At 52.7% G+C, this 22,797-nt stretch overlaps 1 protein-coding gene and 1 long non-coding RNA gene across 4 annotated transcripts in view; both read left to right on the forward strand.

The window, feature by feature from the left end:
• Window positions 1-352: 352 nt before the first annotated feature.
• Window positions 353-11,052, forward strand: LOC127040322 (uncharacterized). Its single transcript, XR_007771420.1, has 3 exons — window positions 353-473; window positions 4,066-4,333; window positions 10,914-11,052. It is a non-coding gene; the product is annotated as an uncharacterized LOC127040322 (long non-coding RNA).
• Window positions 11,053-12,061: 1,009 nt separating this feature from the next.
• Window positions 12,062-22,797, forward strand: part of KCNN1 (potassium calcium-activated channel subfamily N member 1) — a 49,537-nt gene continuing 38,801 nt past the window's right edge. For 2 of the 3 annotated variants that reach the window (XM_050934336.1, XM_050934338.1), the window contains exon 1: window positions 12,062-12,122. The gene's annotated coding sequence lies outside the window, so the exon portion shown is untranslated. Of the gene's footprint in view, window positions 12,123-22,004; window positions 22,108-22,797 lie in introns of those variants that run through there. The other variant, XM_050934339.1, reaches the window with a different exon arrangement.

Genomic DNA, 22,797 nt, shown 5'->3' on the forward strand with positions numbered 1-22,797 from the left:
AGGTAACTGACCGTTAGAACAAATGGCCAAGGGACGTGGCAGATTCTCCATCTCTCGATCAGGGACGTCATTTCACACCAGTGTGGGTGCCGGGTGTGGGGGAACGCAAAGTTGTCATCACATAGCCCATGGTACGGGATTGTATTATATCCTGCCAAGTCTGGCAGGGGTGTGCCAAAAGTGGAAAACATAATGGAGCACACAGACCTACGGAAAGTCCGAGGAGAGGGCAACCAAGACCTGAGGGGGGCAACTTGCCCCCTTTGCCCCATAACAAATGATGTCCCTGCTATCGATGGCCTTTCTGGAGGATGCTTTGGTCAAACCCATGTCATTGTGCTTGATACAGGGATAGCTGGTCTGCGCTGCACCAAAGGCCGGAGCAGGTGATCGAATGGTCCCTTCCAACCTTACCACCTACGAAGGGGGTGTGAGCAGTTGCTGGGGAAGGAGAGATTAATTGTCTGAGCGAGGTGAGCTCTGGGGTTCTGTGAGACCGGGTGGGTGTGATTTCTATGTGCTGTATATTTATATATAAAATTATTGTTCGTGCTCTCACGCCATGTGCCCTGCAGAACATTAACCCTGACTTCATGGTGCTGAAGTGTTTTGCTATTAACAAGGAGGTAGAGTTTTGTCCTTGGTCGTTTAAGAAAATAGCCACCCTTCCAACGGGGAGGATAGTTCAATTTCCTTCCCATCCCCAAAGCCTTATTTAAGAGCTGCTGGGAACTAAACTCAGGCCAGGTGAGAAAAGCGTTGTCTTACTCTCTGTTGCAAGAAGCGAAGTAACTGCAGTGGGCTGGTCTCTTGTCAGTCTTTGCAAGCTAAACAGGGCTGAGGCTGGCCAAGGCACGGATAGGAGGTTGTTCCTTGTGAGCAGGGCTGGGATTACAGTGGCGCCATGGAGCTGGGCCCATGCTCAGAAGGGGCCCTGGCCTACTCCGTGTGCACTGCCCCCCAAGACCCCGCTGGGTCCCCCTGTCCTCCACTTGGCCTTCCTGCCAGCTGGCCGAGGGCTCCTCTCTGCCCCCTGCTAGAACCCAGTGCACCTCCGGCTCTGGGCAGTCTCTGCTTCCCACCACCTGTGGTGCCCTGTCTCTCTCCCCGGAGCTGAGCCACCTGGGACTGGCGCAGAAGCCTGGCCAGCATCGGCCAGTTGAGGGGTGGGGGACAGTGTGGCGGGCTTGGCTGGGCCACTCTTGGCAAGTGGGTCCTGAGGGAGCCTGGCTGGGGCAGCCCCGGGCCTGGCTGATCGCACCACTCCCGAGGGGCTGGAGTGATTCCCAGCCCTAGCTGCACTGCCAGCTCAGCCCGGCAGACACAGTCGCCTCCCAGCAGGGCCGGTGAGTGCAGTCGAGAGGCAAGGCGTGGGGGAGTGGGTCTCTGGGGAGAATTGGGGGGGGCGCTGGGCTGTGAGGGGGCAGGGAAGATGTGTGTGTTGGGGCACTAGGGAGTGGGGGTTCTGTGCGGGGTGCTGGGCAGTTGTGGTGGGGCTGTGGGCAGAGAAGTGCTGGGCAGAGGTGATGGTGTGCAGGGTGCTGTGCAGTTGCGGGGGGTTTGGCAGGGGGCCCTGGGCATAGGGAGTGGGGGGGTGTTCGTGTTGGGCGAGGGGGGGCTGTGTAGCATGACATGGGCCAGTCCCCGAGGGCAAGGGGCAGGCTGGCAGCAGAGGGCCGAGTGGGCCACTGTGCATCTGGCAACTGCCAGTTTGTAAATAGTGCCCTCACACTGGGCTGGGTGGAGCGGGGCTGCCTCTGTCATGCCCCATTGCCCCTGGCCAGCCCCTCGCTCTGGGGACCAACCTCCCCACGCCAGGCTCCATTGCCCCCATGGGGGGTCCACAGATATGTTTGGCACCAAAAGGTTAATCTGGCCCTGCTTGTGAGTCAATCCTTTAGCTGCGTGGTGGCAGGTGCCACCACATATGATGGTGCTTGTTCAAGATCCCACATCCCCTCTGTGCAAAGTGCTGCTTATCCCAAACCACTGCACAGCTGCACCCCAGAGGAGGCTGCATTTCAGGTTCAGAGGAAGGGATTTTTTGTCAACAGAGGCTTTGTGACCCCAAGCTGGGCTCTCCGAGTGGAAAATGTTCTGTCTCAATGTCTATTAAGATTAAGTATCAGCCGGCCGGCCTCTGTATTAAATAACGCCGCTTAGAGGACAGAATGTCTGTGCCTGGTACAAGATCCATGTTGTTCAATATGGTCATCGAGAATCTGGAAAGGGGGTGAAAAGGGAGGTGGCAAAGTTTGCAGATGATACAATATTACTTTGGAGAGTTAAATCCAGAGCTGGCTGTGAAGAGTTACAAAGGGATCTCACTAAACTGGGTGACTGGGCAACAAAACGGCAAATGAAATTCAGTGTTGATCAGTGGAAAGTAATGCACGTTGGAAACCATAATCCCAACGGTACCCAAACAATAAGAGTCTAAATTAGCTGTTATCACTCAAAAAAAGATCCTGGAGCCATCGTAGGTAGTTCGCTGCAGAATGAGCAGATGTTTTCAGAGAACAGAATGGTAGGAGGCGTTAGGACAGATAAAACAGAAAATACAATGCCACTGTCGAAATCCGTGGGACCCCCACACCTTGAGTACTGCACGCAGTTCTGGTCACTCCAGCTCCAAAAAGGTACAGAGAAGGGCAACAACAATGATTACGGGTATGGAACAGCTTCCATATAAATTGAGATTTAAAAGACTGGGACTCTTCATCTTAGAAAAGAGACGACTGGGGGCGGGCTATGATAGAGGGCTATAAAATCATGGCTGGTGTGGAGGAAGTGAATAAGGAAGTGTCATTTACCCCTTCACACAATACAATAGTCACTCAGTGAAATCAATAGGCAACAGGTTTAAAATAAACACAAAGAAGCACTTCTTCACACAACGCACAGTCAACCTGTGGGACTCATTGCCAGGGGATGTTGTGAGACCAAAAATATAACTGTTCAAAAAAGAATTAGCTAAATTCTTGGAGGATAAATCCACCAGTGGCTGTTAGCCAAGGGATTGTCCAGGTGTCCCTAAACTTCTGTTTGCCAGAAGCTGGGAGTGGACAACACAGGAAGGATCACTCAATAAACTATTCATTCCCTCTGAAGCATCCATCGCTGGCCACTGTTGGAAGACAGGTTGCTGGGCTAGATGGACCACTGGTCTGACCCAGTGTGGCCGTTCTTATGTTCATATCTGCATTGTTATTGCCAAGGAGTTATAATGCTGTGAGGATTGCAACTCTCATCCTTATGGCTTCATGTAGATCTTTGCACTCTGGATAACACAGCTGATACAAGGAGGCACCTCTGTATGCCATGCGCTAAAGCAGGACAGAACCTTGTGGCTGCTTGAACTGGGGTTTGGAGAAGGCAGCTAACTGCAGTGGATATAGCTGTGCTGGAGAAGGGGTTCCCAGAGCAGGAATATCTTGGTTGTGGGGGGAGGGTGCTACACAGGAGGGATAGGGCTGGGTTGTGGGAGGCTGGGAGGTTGTTCGTCATGGGCTGAGCCAGGTTTCAGGGGATGGGGCTAGAAGTGGGTTTTGGAGGGGGATTCTCATGGCCAGGTGAACTGGGTTGAGGAGCGAGTGGAGAGGTTACCTAGAACAGCCCTGGCTGGGTTGCTGGTGGGTGGGAGGATGTGCATGCTGGATGGAGCTGGGTTGCAGGTGTTAGGGTGGGGCTGGTTTTTGGAGAGGTCGTCATGGCAGCAGGGGTTGGCGCTGGGTTTGGCAGGGTTCCCATGGTAGCGATGGGGGTGGGCTTTGGAGGGGTTGTGATGGCAGTGATGTGAGTGGGGCTGGATCACAGCAGCAGTTCTTTCCATCCACACTCTGGAGCGTTCAAGCCCTGGGAACCTCAGAGGTGCCAGGCCAGACATTTTAATCAACTGTCATTACATGGCCGGGCAATACATTTTCCCTGGTGGAGACATTTGTATTGATGTCCTGACAGGGGGAAAGATTTAATAAAGCCCATTTATGATGACATCAATATAACCTATTAGTGAAACATCGGCTAAGTGATGGTTAATAAAATATTTACTTGGATCCATCTCAGAGGACCACTCGGCGATGCGCTCTCCCTGAGCTAATTTGGGAGCCCACAGGAAACGCTGACCCCAAAAGCTGCTCCAGCCTCAACGTGTCTGAAATGCCTCTTGCTCCTGTGTCTCTGCCTCTGCGGACGGAGGATCCATTGCTGGGGTGAGGATGGCCATTGGCAATGTACAAAATGGGTTTGCGGAGAGAAGCTGGATTGGGGTGTTTCCAGCAGCTGGAGGAGCAGCTTCCTGAGGATTGCAAGCTAGAGAGAGAAGAAATCGCAGGTAACATATGAAATAAATGAAACGTTGGGAGTGGTGTCTAGATGTTAGCGCAGGGAACTGGGAGCCCGAACGCCTGGGTTCTGTTCCCAGCTCGACGAGGGGAGGGGAGTCTAGGGATTAAAGCAGGGAGTTGTGAGTCACGTTCCAGCCTTAGGTCTGGGAGTGGAGTGTGCTCTAATGATTAGTGGGGGTGGGGGGAAGGGCTGGGAATTAGGATGCCTGGGTTCCATTTTTGTGAGGAGGGCTCTTGTGTTCTACCCTCAGTGCTGTTGGGGAATATTGCCTAGTGGTTAGTGTTCAGTGGGACTGGGAGTCAGGACACCTGGGTTCTGTTGACTCACATGTGACCTTGAACAAATTGCTCCTGGACCTTTGCTTGCCCCAGCCAGAAGACGACATCATGTTTGTCAGGAGAGGGAGGGGAGTTGTGAGGCTCTGTGGAGGTTGGCAAAGAGCTCAGGAAGAGCCCAGAGAAGAGCTGGGTATAAAGTCTGCTGGCAGGATGTCTCAGGGAGGTGCTGAAGTTGCAGCCCCAGCTGAGCTGCACTAGAACCAAGTAATTCGGGGGGTTGTGGTTATTCCTTGGGTTTCTTCTATGAGCCCCTGGGGAGCAGTCAGGTGGACGGGCGGCAGCGCAGGGACTAACCTGCCCATTAATAGAGCTGCCAGCTTCCTGGCACCTTCGCCTTCTGCCCCCCTGCCCGAGGGGCCGGGTGAATGACACAGGCAGGGACGTGGAAGGGGGAAAGAAGGGATAAGCCTATTCTCGATTACCCCTTTCCTGCCCAGTTCCCATAGCTGGAAAGTAACGAGGTCAAGATTAATGGAAGTTCTCCAGCCCACAGTGGACAGTGTGAAACCTGCAACCTCCGTCAGCCTCAGAAACTGGCAGTAATTAAAACATAGTGACAGGGGTGGGATTAGAAACCAACCTGGGCACTTAAGAGCCAGGCCTGGAGGGGGCATTAAAGCCCCACATTATCCCCGGCTTTCACCAGTAGACATTCTGCCCCTCCCAACTGGGAATGGAAGTCAGGAGTCCTGGTTCCCTACCCCCACCAGCTGCTCCGAGCACCAGGAAACACTCCCCTCTGATCTACGGTAGCACGGAGGCGTCCCGACTCCCAGTGCTATCCTGGTCCTTCCACTAGAGCCCACTAGCGTCCCAGGGCCGAAAATGGAACTCAGGAGTCCTGGCTCCCGGCACCCTATGCGCTACTCATAGGAAGGCCCTGGGAAGTGGGGCCAGCTCCCCACCAGTGCTGCCTTGGCTCCTGACATCCAGGGCAGCCCACACGCCCAGTTGCACCTTCAGTCGTAGGCCGTCTGCACAGATGCACTTTTCCCTTGGCCACTTGATCCTGGCACTAGAAGGGTTAACGGGCTTTGGATTCTCCAGTCTTGCTCCCCTATCCCCCATCCCTTTGGGTTATGGGTGAGGCAGGTCTGGGTCTCCTCTCCCCCTCGCCCCCATCCTGACCCCTAGCTGATTCCCCAAGGGCGCCAGTCCATTGCATGTTGAGGCTCCAGGGGTCTGTGTCCTTTGGAGGTGATGCCATTAGCTCCCTGCCCGAGCCCCACAAAGGAGCCTTAAGGGATCTCAGCCCTGGGAGCTAAAGCCCTGATCTTGGCTGGGGGCAGTGGGACCTACCATGCCACCCTCCCCCCTGTATCCCCTCTCTCCCCTGCCCTCCAGGACTCGCTCCCTGAGCAATGGGTGCTAGAGAGGGGAGAAGGCTCCTCTCACCAGCCCAGGGTTGTTCCTCTCCGTATATTCCCCAGCACTGGGTCCACTGTGCTTTCAAACACCCTCCGGGGCCTCCGTCGCTCCCCTTGGCAAACACTTCCTCTGGCAGGTAGATTTCTCCAGCAGGAGGCGTTTTCCCTGCTTTCCTCCTCCTCATCTCTCTCATACCTTCCCCGCCAATGGGCCCCTCACCCTGGTGTCCGTTCCCCTCGCTCCACATGCACGTGCTGACTCAGCTGCTGGCCTGCGTTGCCATTTCCACACTGGGGTTTGCACGGCCAGGCAGGAGGGGCAGTGCCTGTTCTGGCTCCCAGCGAGAAGCAGGAATCCTTACAAATGCTTCGTGCCCTGGGGCAAGGGGCGGTATGTTTTGTGGGCTGGTGGGGGGCACAGCAGGCCTTTGAGATGCCCTCGCTGATGGCTGGCCTGAGGCACGCCCGGGCCAGAGTGAAGATGGGACAAGCCCAAGAGCCGGAACGGCAGCTCGGTGGGATGCAGAGCGGAGGCAGAGGGCTGCGATGTCTTGTGGCTCATCCCTGCTACTGAATAGAACATGTGAGGTCCTGGCCAGGCCTGAATGAATCATGACGCGTAACAGGTAGATGCCCCAAAGTGAGCGGCAGGAGTGATGGTAACAGGCAGATTAAAAGTGGGGGCCACTGCGCTTAGTGGGAGCAGTGTCCCTGTCACCATCCCTCCTCCCCCATCTCTGCGGGGCATCCCCCCCCCCCCGCCAGTTGTGCCCTGTGATTCACCTAGGGTTTGTCTTCACTGCGGAGTGAGCTCAGGTTACAGCTGGAGTCCCATCCACACACAGCCCAAACCCGGCACTCCAGCACAGTGGTGCTTTTACCAGCAGTTGGCTGGCTGGGCTGGGGGGTCCGAGCTACAGCTCAAGCGAGCACAACACATTAACCTCTGGGACACAGTGTTATTTCAACGGGAGGCTGCTCTCACTTGGGCTTACCTGGAGTTAACCCTGCAGGGAAACCAGACCAGATGACAAGCTCTTTGAGGGGAGGGGACTGCCTTTCATTGCGTGTGTGTACTGCACCGAGCACTGGGGGAGGGCCCGGGGTGCGGCTGCTGATTGGAGCCTCTGGGCCATGTTGCGTGTGCATTTGCGAGGCAAATGGGCCCCATCCCTCTTAAAGAGAAAGGGTCCTGCTTTTAATTGACGTGACTCAAAATGTGGAGGGTGGGGCAAGCCTCCTTCTCAGACACTGAGGCCTGCTTCCCCGCTGCCTTTGCACATCATGTAATTGTTTGCACCAGTGGAAAGGGAGCGTGTCCACTCTGATCTGGGAGCAGTTTGCACCTTCTTAGCCTGGGTGTCAATGGCTGGGCAAGGCTTGGGGGGATGGGGGATCAGGCCTCCGGTCTCTGGCTGGGTGAGTCCCACTCTAAGTACGTCTCCTTTGTAGCCAGCCTGCCAGGTTCATTTTTCCTCTCCATCAGAATATTTAAAAGAAGTTGGAGACCATTTTCGTGCAATAAATTTGGCACAATGGAGAGAAAATGATCTGGCTCTGGAGCCTTGCCAGCATCCCCATATATAATACTCAGTGGCTGGGTGCTTGCCCTCCACAGGTAGTAAAATATCCTCTTCTGCTCTGACAGTGCTGCTCCTGCCCAGGACCGAATAGCAGGCTGCTTGTTCATGGCATTGCCTCTGCCCCAGAGAACAGTGCCCGCCCCTGCCCTGGGCGCTTTGGCTTTACAAGGAAGGGGAACACACTATCATTCGAGAAGGCAGCTGCACCTCTCAGTCTGGGTCAAATGATCAGACACAGCAAGTGTGCCCTAGGAAAGTCACACATCAGGCAGGGTAACCTCCCACTTCCCTGGCATGTCCCAGCTGAATAGAATCCAGGTATCCTGACTCCCCATGCTGGGCCTTCACAACTCCACCCTTCCTCAAGATGGCCAGGGCCCTGCAAAATATTCCTAGCACCCCTTTATGCCTCACATCCCCAGGTATTCCTAGCACCCCCTCTCAGTCATGCTAGGTGGATCTGGTCTGGGGGTTCTGTTACAAATTTGCATCGTGTTTGTTTGTACGCTGGGGGGAAGTTTTCAAACTTGAGGCCAAATTGTACAGAATTTGCCATATTAAAAGAAAACAGTGATTCCAGGTGAAACTAACAGTTCTCATCTTTATTTTATTTACTAAGGCCTTTGATGGTGCAACATACATGGATCCAGACCAAAATCAATGATCCTGATCCTCTTGCTTCCACCAGTTTTATATTGGTATAACCTTATATGCGGCAGTGGAATCATTCCTGATTTCCACCAGCGTGAGCGAGGAAAGAATGGTTGAAATAAGAACCTGATTTTTGACAAGGAGGGGAATTAAGCATTGGAACGACTTACCTAGGGATGGGGGGATTCTCCACAGTCGCAGAAATGTAGAGTTGGAAGGGACCCTGAGAGACCATCAAGTCCAGCCCCCTGTACCGAGGCAGGACCAAGTAAACCTAGACCAACCCTAGCAGGTGTTTGTCCAACCTGTTCTTAAAAACCTCCAGCGATGAGGGTTCCACGACCTTCCTTGGAAGCCTGTTCCAGAGCGTAACTACCCTGAAAGCTTGTCCTAATATCTAAGCTAAATCTCCCTTGCTGCAGATTAATCCCTATCTTCTGTGGACAGGGAGAACAAATGATCACCGTCCTCTTTATAACAGCCCTTAATATATTTGAAGAGTCTTATCAGCCTCCCTCTCCCGCTCTTTTCTCAAGACCGAACATGCTCAGCTTTTAAATGTTTCCCTCCGAGCTCAGGATTTCTAACCCTTTGATCCTTTTTGTAGCTCTCTTCTGGACTCTCTCCAATTTGTCCACATGTTTCTGAAGGTGCAGTGTCCAGAACCGAATGCAGTGCTCCAGCTGAGGCCTCACCAGTGCTGACTAGAGCTGGACAATCACCTCCCGGGTCTTACATATGACACTCCTGCTGATACGCCCCACAATTATAACTGCATCACATTGTTGACTCTCATCCAATCTGTGATCCACTATAACCCTCCAGATCCTTTTTAGCTGTACTGTCACCTCACCAGTTATTCCCCATTTTGTAGTTGTGCATTTGATTTTTCCTACTTACGTGTAGTACTTTACATTTGTCTGTATTGATTTTCATCTTGTTGATTTCAGACCAATTCTCCAAATTGTCAAGGTCATTTGAATTCTAATCCTGTCCTCCAAAGTGCTTCCAACCCCTCCCAGCTTGGCGTCAGCTGCAAATGTTATAAGCTTCCTCTCCACTCAGTGATCCAAGTCATTAATGAAAATATTGAGCAGTACTGGAGCCAGGACTTATCACCAGGGTACCCCACTTGGGACACCCTCCCAGTTTGACAGTGAACCACTGATAACTACTCTCTCAGTACATTCTTTCAACTATTTGTGCACCCACCTTCTGTTTCCATCTAGACCCCATTTCCCTAGTTTGGAGAATGTCACTGGGACTGTGTCAAAAGCCTGACTAGAATCAAGATAGATCACATCTCCTGCTCCCCGCCCCCAACCCGATCCACTAGACCAGTAATCCATCAAAGAATGAAATTGGTTTGGTTTGGCATGATTTGTTCTTGACAAAGGCGTGCTGGCTACTCCTTGGAACCCCATTATCTTCTGATTGCTTAATAATTTATTCCAGTATCTTTCCAGGTATCAAAGTTAAGATAACTGGTCTATAATTCTAGCGTTCCGATTTGTTCCCTATTTTAAAGATAAGTGCAATGTTTGTCCTTCTCTAGTCCCCTGGGACCTCCTCTGTCCTCCACGGGTTCTCAAAGATAATTGCTAACGGTTCCGAGATTGCTTCAGCCAGTTCCCTAAGTACCCTACGGTGAAATTCATCTGGCCCTGCTGACTTGAATACATCTCACTTCTCTATATTCTTTAATCCATTTCCACTTCCTGCTTGTTAATATTATTTGTGTTGCGTATCTGGTCACCATTAACCTTTTCAGTGAAATCTGAAGCAACATTCACACTGAACATCTCAGCCTTCTGGATCTCATCCATAATTAGCTCTCCTTACCCCATAAGTAGGGGACTTCCATCACTTATAGCTGTTTAAATGAAGATTAGATCTTTCTAAAAGATATGCTTTAGCTCAGCCACATGCTCTGCTCAGACATGGGGCAGGAATGACCGGTTGAAATTCTGTGCCCTGTGTTACACAGGAGGTCAGATTAGCTGATCATAATGGTCCATCTGGCCTTTAAATTTGAGTCATTAATTATTGCAAGAGGGGAAAAAAATCTTAAACTCTAGTCTTGTCACGTAAAAAGTTTTTCAGTTTCTCCTTCAAGGTGCTAATAATTATTCCAAAGAACACCTGGGCTGCAAAGTCCCACTGAACACTAGCCTTAAAGGATGTGTCTAACTCTATAATGCTGCATACAGTGGCTCTGCACACGGATTCGGTACCAGACCTATGGCAGGTTGGGAGAGATTTTTACTGATGATTTATACTAGTCTGATCCCTAGTGTGGACGCAGTTATACTGGTATAAGAGTGCCTTAGGTCAGTACCACGTATGCCCCTTGCCATGAGGGAACAGCTCTGCTAGTACATGTCAGGATAACTGGATCCACACTAGGGCAGGTTGCACTGCTTTACATATACAGGGAACGTTAAAGTGGTTCAACTTTCTAGTGTAGACAAGGCCCCAAAGTGGCACCAGTTTACCTACACTAGTATCAAGTTATATCTTCAGTGTGATGTTGTGGGTAGCTCTGGGCTGGCTGTTTGCGTGAGTCTGTTGTAGCTCTTCCATGCTGATGATTTCTGTTTGCTCTCTTCCCCTCCCCACCCCCCCAGGTGTTTAGGGAACCCAATGGCACCTAGTCCCCAGGAGACAGACAGAGCAGGAGCCCTCGCTAGAACCGCTGCTCCCCATCCCCACGCAGACACGCCCCAGGTGCTCTAAGAGCCAAAGGCCGATTCCAGCTGGGCGCCCCTGGCGGAGCAGGTAAGGCGCAGGATGGCAAGGCCAGGCCCGGCCCAGGCGCTCAGAGGCTGGGGCTCCTGCAGATCCAGTGATCTCCCCTGGGGTGCGTTTTGATTGCAGTAGAGGGGCTCCTTTTTCCTGGCCACAGGGCAGGGCAGGCTGGGAGGTCCCTGCCTGCTTCACCTGCCCACGGAGTGAGATGATGGGTGGGGTGGGGGCCGGAAGGGCTTCCCCAGGCTGCTCTCTGGGACTGGGCTGGTTCCATCTGAGCTGCTGCAGGGCGATGGGGGGGCAGCTCAGACCGCCCCCCCCCCGCGGCCAGGGGGGCAGGGAACATCTCCCCCCGTCGAGGGGGCGTGGCCCAGAGCCGGGGGAGGGAGCGGGGGGTGCGTCAGGAGGGCAGTTCTGGCCGAGCCCACCAATCAGGCGGCCGCCCGGGCTCCCCCAGCGCCCCGGGGAGCCGCGGCAGCGCCAGCGGGGCCGGGCCGGTCATGCCGCGGCGCTCGCAGGGAGCCGTCCCGCAGCACCACCCGCAGCGCGGCGCCTCGCCCCGCCAGCCCCCGCGGCGGCCGGGACCTGCCCTGCGCCACCAGCCCTCCGCGGGGCACCCGCCGCCGGCAGCGCTTCCCCGCGGGAGCCCCCGCCAGCTGCACCCCCGAGCCCCCGACCCGGGGGGGCCCGGCCCCCCCCGCCGCCGCTGCTGCGCATCGGAGCCGCCCCCTGCCCCGGGCGGCTGCCGCCTCCTGCGGGGTCAGCAGCCGGGCTGCGGAGCAGAGGAGCGGGCTCGCTGGCACCAGCCCCCGCCTCAGCCGGGCGGCCCCGAGCAGCGCTTCCCCCGCCAGCCTCCGCCGCACCTGCAGCCGGCGAGCCGCGGCGAGCCGCCGGGGGGGAGCGAACCACCGCACCGGCTCGAGCGGTTCCCGCAGCGCGGCCGCGGCCAGCAGCGAGCCGGGGACGAGGCGGGGCGGCGAGCTCCGAGCCCGCCGCCGTGCCAGCGGCTCCCCAACTTCTCCAGCCCCGGCGGCTCCTGCGCCTCGCAGCGCTGCGAGGGGCGGCCCCGGAGCCCCCCGGCACGGCAGGTAGGGGTGTGTGTGTGGATTGTAAAGCTCACACAATGCACCACTGGGGGGTGGGGGCGAGGATCCATTGCAGCCGGCGGAGCAGAGAGCAGTGAAGTGGGGAGAGAGAGAACCCGATAGACCCAATGGGGGCGGGGGGGTTAACGATGCTTGGCTGCAGGCAGATCTTTGTCCGAAGAGCCTGGGACTTACCAGCGCAAATGTAGGTACCGGGGTTGTGTTAAATCCCCGATTTCTTTCTGTGTGGTTAGGAAGGGGGGTAGATATATAGGTTCCTAGGAAACTGGGACATTTTTCGTTCCCGAGGTCCGCCCCCCCACCCCGGCCTGAACCGCTGGGTTTTAGAAGATTTTGATGACAAGTGCAAACTTTGCCTTCTTTCCTCCGCGCATCATGCTGTGGGGGTGCAGCCCTGGCCTTGCAGAGTGGGTGGGGGTTGGGGGTGGGCTCCTCGCTCAGGTCTGGGTGCTGAGCCCTGCTTTCTGAGCTGAAGGCTGTGACGCTGAATTGGGGGAGGGGGGATTCTTGAAAGTGGCTGAAAATTCAGTGCTGGGCTTTGTCGTTCTCTGAGACTGACCGGTCCGCGGGGGTCTGTGCACCGGGGCCCAAGGAATGATTCAGGGATAATTGTGTTTGTCAGGGCGTGAAATGCTCTCTGGGGCCTTACCCAGCAGTTCTCAGCCTCGGGGTCACAATCCCACAGGTGTCAGGGGGTCACGCCCACCCTGCTCTTCCTGCAGTGTGAAATGGGAAAAGGGGGGCAAGGTCCTGGCTGGACCCCTGGTGTCCGGGAGGGGGTGATCTCTGTGTGGGGAAAGGGGCCTGGGTTTGGAGATGGTTAAGAATCTGTGTCCTTGTCACTCCCAGTCTCTTCCCTTAACCTTGAGTTTCACCCCATTCTGTTTTCTGATTGGCTGGTGGTTTTCCTGTCAATTGTAGCTAAGGTGCTGTTTGATTCCATCTCTAGATGAGTCCCAAACGCTGGCACTCTGGGGTAGGGGAAGTGAAAATAAACATGCAGTGGCCTCACCTGTCTAGGGTCTGCTGACCTATGGCACCTGAACATGTCTCTGATCCTCCTCACGTTGGTGTTCAGTAAACCTTGAATGAGCAGGGGGCTTGGAATTAGGGGAGCGTTCTTCAAACGGAACTTTCTGATATCCCTGGCATTGGGCAGAGACCCAGTCAGTCCAAGGGAATTAGTAGCTGTGGCAGATAGAGGTGAGGATAGCTTGTGTGTGTGTGTATCCATCAGCTCAGAGAACTACCCAAAGTAAAGGCTGGAGTTTTCAATAGGAGCCTAAGTGAGTTAGGTGCATACATTCCATGGAATTCCGATGGATAGGGAGCACCCAACTCCTTTTACACTCCTTTGAAAATCTCACTCAATATATTTGGGCTTGATCCAAAGCCATTGAGTTCAGTGAGTTTAAATCAGGCCTTTACATCTAACGAAGGTCTTTGTGTCTTATTCGATCTCAGCTGGACCATCGGAATTTTCTCTTTTTTAATTAACCTGTTGATTGATTGCAAGGTTTTCTATAGAGGATAAAAGATCCCTGATAATTCATCAGAGAGACTGAAAAAACAAAATGCATTATCTTTGTGCTTTTGCCTTTTGTAACTTCTCAAAAGGGATCCAAGACTTTAATATTAGAAGTCCTGAGTTGAGAGTAATGGCTTGTATTAGAAGGCGTTTGGAGCTTTTCCAGAGTAACACCTGGTTTGGTTTTTTATCATAATGTCACTTCCTAACGGAGTGGGAGTGTGGAGTATGGTCGGGCAGTGTCAGCCATGTGAAGATGGGTTAGCAAGTTTAGTGTCTGCAAACAGCTGCATCTCCAGGTAGGTATTGACTTGGCCGGCTTAGCAGGTCAGTGTTTCTGCAGTGAAGTCCAGCCATCCAACCCTAGAACTCTGCAGTAGCTTGACAGTATTTCTCAAACCTGGCTTGCAGAAAGAGGTGTGCAAAAGCCATTGAATTGCTATTGCAAAGTCAATTTATACGGATATGAAAGGAAGGGGCCTCTCTCTCTCTCTCTGCACCCACTGGATTTATAGAATTAGCAGCAATGTGCATTTAAAATGGTCTGTCACCAGCAGCTGTAGATCGCAGCGACTGGAGGGAGGAGGCTGGTTGGGACTTAGGATAAGAGGAAAGGAAAATAGAAATGTCACACTCGTGTCTTCGCTGCCTCCATCACGGGCTGGGAGATTAATCAGAGCAGCGCTGGGGAAGTGGACTCCGAAATAGGTCCAGGAAGGGGGAGAATCAAATTTTTGAAAACTGCTTGATTAAATGTAGCCTTTTATCAGTATCGGTCAGTTCAACCCAATGTGAAAATTTGTCTTTTTAGAGCAACGGAAATCCTGTGCTGTTTTGTAGGACCTTTGAATGACACCCTTTACTTTTAATACCCTTCCTACTGCCCCCCACCTTCCACCCCACGCACACACACAAAGTGATGGTGTCTTTCCATAAATGGTCCAGATCAGCTGGGGTAAATCAGCCCTAGTTCTGATTAAATCAGTGGGGCCAGATCCCCAACCAGTGTAAATTTGCACCGCTCCATTGAAGCCAATGGGCCGGATCCCCACCTGTTATAAATCAGTGTCACTCTCTTGCTGTCAGTGATGCTTTCCTGATTTAAACCAGTGGAGTATCTGGCCCAGAGTGTTGCAATGGTGATGGATCAGTGATGAGATCAAAATCTACCCTTTTTGACTTTGTTTAGCTAAGGGACCGGTCGTGACCTGAGGATATTTGATAACTGCCTCTTGTATGGGGATTGTGGGAGGTTTTAAAAAAGAAACGTAATAAAGAACCTTTGTATGGCTGCAGATCCAGGCTTCGTGACTTGTCCTGAGCAGCATTTGTTTGCCGAGAAAGGCCTTCTAATCTATTACAGTGGGGGGACTAGGTGTGCAAAGGGAGGCTACAGCCGTGCAAAGGGAGGCAGACAGCATTGAGCAAGAAAGCTGGGATCCCAGGGAAGGGAACTGCCCATCCAGTGACAGTCATGGGGTTCCCCACTACGGAGGCGAGTCCCGCGACACTGACACACGTGCAGCTCCCGAGTTCTGTAATTTGAGTATTTCCCACAAAAAAATGCATCCACGCCAAAAAGTCCAAAATGCATCTCAGCATTGCACCTGGATCTCAGAGCGACGGGGTCTATAAAAGGACACTCTTGCCCCCAAATAAGCATCCCTGGCCCACTCTTCCCCCCAGCCCCTGCCAATCACAGCCTCAGGGAAGAGGCTTTGCAATCTGCCCTTAAGAAGGGGTGGGATGTGTGTGTTTGTCTCTCTCTCATAGACACCCCTCTCCTAGTGACTTGTCTGTATCAAGAATGGAGGAGCTCTGATGTATGGGCCCGATCCTGCAAGCTTTTCTTTGCACATCTGGCTGGCTCTGGGTGGGAAGGCTCCTGGCAGAAGGAAAAAGGGTTTTCAGGATCAGAACCGCTGCCTGGATCCTCTGATCTCCATGGAAGCAGGAAGGGGGATTTCTAGAGCAACAGCCTGATGCTTTGCTGTTCTGTGACTTTCACCGAGGATGGCAAAGCGCATCCCAAATGACCCCCTCCCCCGACTCAATAAACGATAAAAAGCCCAGGCCTGGGCAGGGGGTGGCAGCGCCCATTAGCATCAGGCAAGCAAACAGGGGAACGAGGGCAGGGGACACGTGGCTGAAGGCCGCGCAGTGAGTCGAGGACAGACCTGCGAACAGACCCGAGGCAGCAAGATTCCAAATCGCCTCTGTTATTCCCCCTGACAGCTGGGAGTAGAACCCAGGAGTCCTGCCTCCGCCTGCCCCATTAGCCCACCCTCCACTAAAGCAAGGTTTGGAATGATACAGATGCTAAAAGCACAGCTGTGCCGTCTCCCGTAGCCAATGAAAAGAAAGGGCATGGGGTCTTTCGCTTTCAGGGTCAGGGCTGCTCTGCTCTTACCAGTTGTTGCGTGACCTTGGCCAAGCCACTTCCCTCTTTGGGCCTCCGTTTCCCCATCGGTACAGTGCAAGATAATCCCTGCCTAGCCCATGCCCAAAGGGCTCCCAGCTCCTTGGTGGGGAGCTGGTGCAGAAGGGCACCCGCTAAAACCAAGAGGCAGCACAGAGCAGTCTCAGTCCGTTGCATGTCCTCAGTCCCCATTTAAAGGATCGTTAATGAGGTGCCATCTGTGTCTGGAGATAGAGAACAGAAATGTGCTGAGCCAAGCTGGAGCCGCGTTTATACAGGGCAGGAAACCAGTGGCAGCGCCTTCACCCAGTGGGGGCTTTTCCAATTAACTTGATTGCCAAGGGGCCAAGAATTGCATCTAAGGCGCAGAGTTTATTATATAACGTGACCCAGCAGCTGCAGGACCCACAGCAGATGCATGTAACCGGCTGTCGTTGCACGGGCATTTCAGTTGTGGAAGGCAATGCTGTGCAAAAGCTCAGAGGCTCTGGACTGAGACTCAGGAAACCTGGGTTCTATTCCCAGCTCTGCCACTGATCTGCTGAGTGACCTACGGCAAGCCATCTTCCTTTCTCTGTGCCTCAGTTTCCCCTTTGTGTGTGTTGCCTGCGGTATAAATCTTTGGGGTGGGGACTGTCTCTCACTATGTGTCCTGATCTCAGTTGGGCCTTCTAGGTGCTACTGTAATACAAAGCTAGAACAAGCATATGGAGGGAGTGCTGTATGCTAGGGAGAGTACACAACTGGGCGTCAGGACTTCTGGTTCTCTTCTTGCCTTAAGGAGGGTGTGTGGCCTAGAGATTAAGGCACAGGGATGTCAGTCAGGACTCTTGGCTTCTAGCCCCAGCTCAGCACTTGGGCAAGTCACTTCCCTGCTCTGTGCCTCAGTTTACCCACCTGTAAAATGCAGATAGTGAGTTCTGCTTAGCTTCTCTGGTGACCGGCACCATATGACTGCTGAGCACAATGATCATCTGCTATGAATAACTCTGGAGTGGTTGCCTTATTGCGAATGCTTCCTTGTTCCATGCAATGCTCTGGACCTGAGGCCTGTTGCCGAGTGGATAATCAGCTGTTCTAGCACATCCGTCAAATAGCATTTAATAAAAGCCAATCCTGAGGTGGGAACTCGGTGCCAGTGCCGGACAACGTGTGACTTACGGGAACAGGGTGTGGCTCTTTGTCTCCCTCTAGTGACTGGACCATATAGAGCAGTTTGAGTCAGTTACAATCTTAAGGTGACTGCACCTGGCCCTTTAGTGCGGGCAGTAGGGGCTGGGGATTTGAGCTCCCAGGTGCAATCCGCACAAGCCAGGGTGTTGTTACAAGTGATGGCTTAAATGCACGATGCTGCATAACAGCAGTTGCATATGAAGGTTCCCGATGCTTTGCAGTTTGCCTGGTGATTTATGCTGAGAAGGCAAGAGAATGGATCATACCCTTGCACATCCTGAGGGCTGGGGCTGTGGTTCATCACTGTACGCTGCAGGGGACGCTGCCAGAACCCCACAGTGAGTTTCTCCCCTCTGTTTGCCATCAATCCCCACCCTACAGACACATCCTTGAAAGATCAGAGAGCTGGCCTCCCACCAGCCCTGTCCCCATCCACCCACTGTGGCCCCGACGGCCACTGGCTCGATAGGCTTCTCGCGCAGCATGGATGACATCACGCCCTGCTGAGCTTGGCTGTGCTGGGATTAAAGAGCAGAATCCCAGCGCTCCCCTCTGGCCCCTGCTGCCACAGGGCCGGAGCTGAGCCAAGAGGCCAAGACCTGACCTCTGCCATCACATACCCCGGTGTTGAGTGGCTCCCATGAGTTCAACTACCAACAGCCAAATCCAGCCCAAAGTCCGTGGTGAGGGGAGCAGCCAGCAGGAAGAAGAGAGGCTGAGGGGGATTTTCCACCTCACAGAGGTTCCCAGCTTGGGGGTCACAACCCCCACCCTCCCCAAACTGGATCCCGGCCAGATCCTGGCTTGATGGGTGGGTGATCTCAGTGCACGCGAGGTCATGCTGATGCTTTTCGAAATGGCATCCCCTGTGCATGAGGCCAGACAAGGCCACATCCGGTTTGGCTGGTAGCAGACAGAGACTACGTCATAGAAGAACAGGACTGGCTGGCTTATCCCCAGACGAATGGCCAGCCACATGCATGTGGATCTAGCCAGCTTTAGAAACCCCGGGCACCAGTGGTGATGGAACAGTTTTTTATAGTGGGGGTGCTGACGGCGGAAACCGTGTATTTGAGGTGTTGTTACTACTTCCAGCCGGCGGTGCGGCAGCACCCCGGGTTCCAGCACCTATGGCCTGAAGCAGGCAGCCCACCAGAACCACTTAGAAAGGCCGTTACTGAGCGCAGTGGCCGGTGATCATCCTGTGTGGCGTTGGGATGGCTGGGAGCCCGCATCCCTGGAGAGAGGCCGGAGCTGGGGCAAACTGCCGTCGCTCAGAAATTGTTTCCTAAGAGGCAGTGTGTGAAAGGTGCCCAATAGAAGCAGACAGCTAATTAATCTCCCCCTCATTTCAGAAACGTTAAGGAAGAAATAGTCCAGCGGCTGCCTTCGGGTCGTGGCTGACGGCACAGGCACGGAGCACTCCCATCCAGAAGACAAATTGCAGGCCCATTGCACTTAGAAAAAGCAAACCAAAAGGCAAAAAGAATGATCAGCATAGGAAAATGTTGCATTTGAGACTGTCCTCTGCCAGCAACCCTGCCGGCCCCCTGTATTCCTTTAGCACAAGTGCGGGCATCGGGACACATACGTTCTGTTCCAGCCACCGGGAGGGGAGTGATGTGTAGTGGTCAGAACAGGGGATTGGGAGTTAGGATTCCTGGGTTCTATTCCTGGCCCTGAGAGGGGAGGCTAATGTGTTCGAGCAGAGGGGAGAGGGCACCAAGGTTCTACTCCCAACCAGGATTTGCTGGGTGACATGGAAAGAAAAGGTGGGTGAGAGAATATCTTGGATTGGCCGATCTTCTCTTGGTGGAAGAGGTTGATATGATTGAATTTTCTCGCCTGTCCAAACTTACCCCAGAGCGATTCTTCAACTCAGAAGAATAGGGGAGAAAATCAAATGATTCCAGCCTCACTCTGTCCAATACAAGATATTCCCTCCCCCAGCCTTGTCTCTCTCGTACCCTGGGACCAACACGGCTACACCAACCCTGCAGACAACAACATATGACCTTGAGAAGGTTGCTTCTGGCGAAGGTTTTATCCCCCAGCTGCAGCCGTAGTAAGACAGACCTTGGTTACACTTTGCAAGTTTTATTTGTATGACTATATTGGTTAGGTAGGGTTGATTTTTACCTGAAATAATTATACAGGTGAGAGCCCTCGTGTGGACATAGTTATATTAGTGTAAAGGTACCTTACACGGATACAGCTTATTCCCCACCCTGTATGCGAATAGTTATGTGCTATGTGTGCATTCACACTAGGGTCTTTGTACCACTTTAACTAGACTGCATGCAGTGCTATTTTCTAATGTAGACAAGGCCTGCATGTCTCTGGGTCTCTGCTTTCTCATCTGTAAAGTGGGGGAAATAGAGCTGGCTGAGAATTTTTGACCCAAACTTTCTTTTTTGGGTCAAAGATGAAGATTTGGATCAGCTGAAACATTTCACAAATTTGCATTGAGTTTGGCAAACCATTTTGGTTTAAAAAAAAGTCAAAACACTTTGAACATTTTCTTAACAAAAAAAAAATTTGACTTTTTGATTCAAAATTTTCGTTAGAAACATTTTCAAAATAAAAGGGAAAAGAAGCTGGAAACTGAATGACATTTTGTCAACTTTTTGATTTGCCAAAAATGCCCCAAAGTGTTGGTTTTGGGTCGGCCCAAAATGATTTTTTCCCCCGGGACTCCTAGCGAGCCAAAAAATCCATGATTTGTGCAGCGGTAAGTGATAAAAATACTTATCAACTGTCACAGCCTTAAATTGTACCTGGCATGAGGAAAGAATAATAGAGAGTTCCTGCAAATGAGACCATCCTTTCTCCTTTGATGGAGGACAGAAAGGATCAGCCGGATGGAGAAGTTGTTTATTATTATTATTTATTTGTTTGTTTTATTACTGACGTTTTCTGTTGAAGCTGAATGATTCAAGAGGTTGAAGTAGCGTTTGTGAGGCCAGGTCTGGGCTGGCCCCTCACAAAACTGAGTGGACATTTTCCCCGCAAACCATTTCAGTTTTGACAAAAACCAAAATTTTTCCTTTTGGAAAAATGTTCATGCAGCTAATTCCTGCCAGCTCTGACTCTGGGCAGAGAAGTTAGCTACAAAGCTCCATCCTGGGATGGGGAATCCTGGCGTCAGAGAGCTGCCCCAGCCACCCAAGACCTGGACACTTACCCCAAATTTGCAGTTTCTCATTTTCAGCTCTCACAGGAGAGTTTGCACATTATTGCGGGGGAAGGGGGGTGTCAGGGAGGTACCACCCTGATGCTCATAGTAATGGGAACCCAATCTCTTACCTGACTGCCCCAGACAGGGCCTGCTCCTTCCTGTCCTCACAACTGAAGCAGTTACATGGCCCATCACACCCTCTCTGCTCCACATAGTTTATCAGATTTTCTCCTCTCCCCCAGTTTAGCCTGGGCACCGTCTCTGAACCTTTCTCTGGTCTGTGCTGCAGAGAAATCCCTGTGGATGCTAATGCCACCTCCCCAACCTTGTCACGTCACAGCACAGAGAGCACTTAGCTGTGGCAGAAGAAATGGTGATGGGGTGGGGAGGGATTACAGTCCTCAAAAATATCAGGTCTCTGCTAGTGAAATTCATGCTCTGTCAGGGCCCGATCTTGCTCCTCTGAGTCACGGGGAGCTGGAGCAGTTTGCCTGGGAATGGATCCAGTGATTATGGAACTGGGACTTTGCCAGGAGAAGGGCCCACTTTACATATGGGGAAACTGAGGCAAGCAGGGGTGGGGGAGGTGACTTCCCCAAAGTCACAGGGGAACTCAGTGGCAAAGCTGAAAATAGAACCCAGGAATCCTGGTCCCCCCCCCCCCCAACCACTAGACCACCCTCCCTCCAAACGTTGGGGACAGAACCCAGGAGTCCTCTTTCACTTGAGCTCTAACCAGTATCCTGACGCGGGGGCAGGGGACGTCTTCCTGTTTTGATATCCCTGGGCATGAGGGACCCTTTTCAGGGATGCTGAGTCTGTGGTCCCAGCTTTGCCTGTGGGTTGTAACATTTTTTTTTCCCCAATCCCAAGCCCTATTTTTAAAACTGGCGTGTTGGAAAGTTTGACTTTTATATTTAGCCAAAGTTCCATCCCATGCTTACTCACCGAGTTCTGTCGCTGCTTTGGTGCCCAGAGGCTGCTGAGAATATTATTTCAGCCCAAATATTTGTCCACTAAATCACGTACACAATTACGGTGATGACCCTGGACGAGCGCTCTCTATTTTTAATGCCTGCTCTTGGTATGTGCCGTGCAGGGAATCATGAGGAATGCCGCCAAACAGTTAAGAAAAACCAACCCCTCCAAGTAATTCCCACCACGCCCACAGCTGGCGTGAGACCATATCAAATGTGGGTTTTGTAAGAGACCTCAGCTCTTGATCCTTTTAGAAAATGGTTTTTGAATTAGTAATAATTCCGTTTGTGTATTTCATTGCTGGTTCATTTCTATAGCGACTCAGGCTCTGTGCTTTGGGCAGGGGCTATCTTGCATTTTGTTTGTACAGCACCGAGTGCAATTGGATTCTGGGCTATGACAAATAAATAACAGCAATATTAACCAAATTATGTAGTGAGCAAAATGCGAACTGCCCCTTTAAGAAGAGGGAGGGGGCACTTGGCGTGGGACCTTTCCGGGGGCCAGTGGGCAGGGTGTACTGCTGTGGTGAGTGGCTGGCACGGAGCTGGGGGATGAGGACTCAGCTTCACCACTGAAGTCTGCGGAGCTTTGCTGCTTTGCACCAGCTTTGGAGCTGGACAACTCGGGTCGGCAATGCATTACGGAGCCTTTCGCTGCGACGTTGCGGGTTCAAATCCAGGCTGGACTGGTAGGGGGCAAAAGCCATCTCCAGCTAAAACCTCTTTGGGCAGCCCCTGGGGGCAGTGAGTTTGACGGGACTGAGCCCACAAGTCAGGGAGTGCTGCTGATGTTCTGGAAAGCTGCTGGCAGGGTTAAAGAGGTCAGGCTGGGCTCACTTCTGCGTCCTGCAGGCTGGGCCTGGGTGGGGGCAGCGGTCTCTCTATCCTAGGGATGAGGGAGGATGATGCCAGGGGCCAGTTATCAGGGGGAGCTTGTGATCCACGCTACGCACTCCTGTGGCTGGACAGAAGCCGGGATGTCCATCTGGCACCTCGTCCCAGCTCCAGGGGGCTCGTGCGGCTGCCACCTCTTCATCCACTGGGGCTAACCCCAGCGAATGGAGCGAGAGCTGACGAAGGGCTACAAGCATCGGCCAGGCAGGTTGGACCCAAGTGATTGCTGGAAAGAAAGGGTGGAGGCTGCTCTGAACTAGGGCTCTGGGAAAGGGATTGGGGAGGGGGAGACGTTGTGGGTTGAAAGAACAGAAGTACTTGTGGCACCTTAGAGACTAACAAATGTATTAGTTAGTTCTGCAATCAGTGAAGTGGGCTGTAGCCCACGAAAGCTTATGCTCAAATAAATTTATTAGTCTCTAAGGTGCCACAAGGACTCCTGTTCTTTTTGCGGATACAGACTAACACAGCTGCTGCTCTAAAAA

This window comes from Gopherus flavomarginatus, chromosome 24 (genome assembly GCF_025201925.1).
Source record: "Gopherus flavomarginatus isolate rGopFla2 chromosome 24, rGopFla2.mat.asm, whole genome shotgun sequence".
Classification (NCBI taxonomy): Eukaryota; Metazoa; Chordata; order Testudines; family Testudinidae; genus Gopherus; species Gopherus flavomarginatus.